The sequence below is a fragment of the Megalops cyprinoides genome, chromosome 14 (assembly GCF_013368585.1).
Source record: "Megalops cyprinoides isolate fMegCyp1 chromosome 14, fMegCyp1.pri, whole genome shotgun sequence".
Classification (NCBI taxonomy): domain Eukaryota; kingdom Metazoa; phylum Chordata; class Actinopteri; order Elopiformes; family Megalopidae; genus Megalops; species Megalops cyprinoides.
In genome coordinates this window covers 5,185,633-5,186,449 of record NC_050596.1, presented here as the reverse complement: position 1 = coordinate 5,186,449, position 817 = coordinate 5,185,633, and positions in this window count along the sequence as shown.

Sequence of the window (817 nt, the reverse complement as noted above, 5' to 3'; positions counted from 1 at the left end):
TTTTTTCTTGTTTTTATTTTTATGTACTAATAAAGTTTTAAGGAGATCAACAAGGTGTTTGTTTTTGCTGTTCTGTCAGAAACCTTGCAGAATTTCTGTAGTCAGTTTTGCAGTTCTCTGTGTTAGATTAGACCTTTGAAACTGGTTGCAGAAAATCTTTTTGCATGTGTTTGCATGATGTTTTTTATGAATTTAGCTGCAACACATGATTTGTGCATGTTGTCCTTTATGTAAACAGGCTTGGTGGGGCCATGAGGGGCCATGACCCTAACAGTGGGACTGCTGACATAAGTAGAAGTTTTCTGTTTGAAAATTTCTGTTGAATACTAAAAAGGCAATGAAAATAATCAGATAGCAGGAATGAGAATTTAATGAATGTACAACTGACATTTTATAAATGTATAAAATGTTGTTTTATTGTTTATAGTACATATTATAGAATCTGATGTCGTTTTATGTTTACAATGCTACTGCCATCATCTGGCTAAGTAAGGCAATGACAAGCTCACATTCTTTCTTCTGATGGCACATAAGAAAGCGTTAATTGGTATGGTTAGTATATAATACAGATGGTAAAAACCTCCAAAATATAGAATACCGGTCAATCAGAGTAACCAGCTATAGGATCTAAAAGCAAGAAGCCTGTGTGTTGATGAATTTTACATTTCAAACTACTGAATGAATAAACCCCTTTGCTGATATAATCTGGCAATAATTGAATGATGTGCTTTCATGACCTCAAAATGCTTAAGACCAGATACAGAATGCCATGCCTGCAGATACTGTGAGGGCTTCTGTAGCCATCCGATTCATAGCA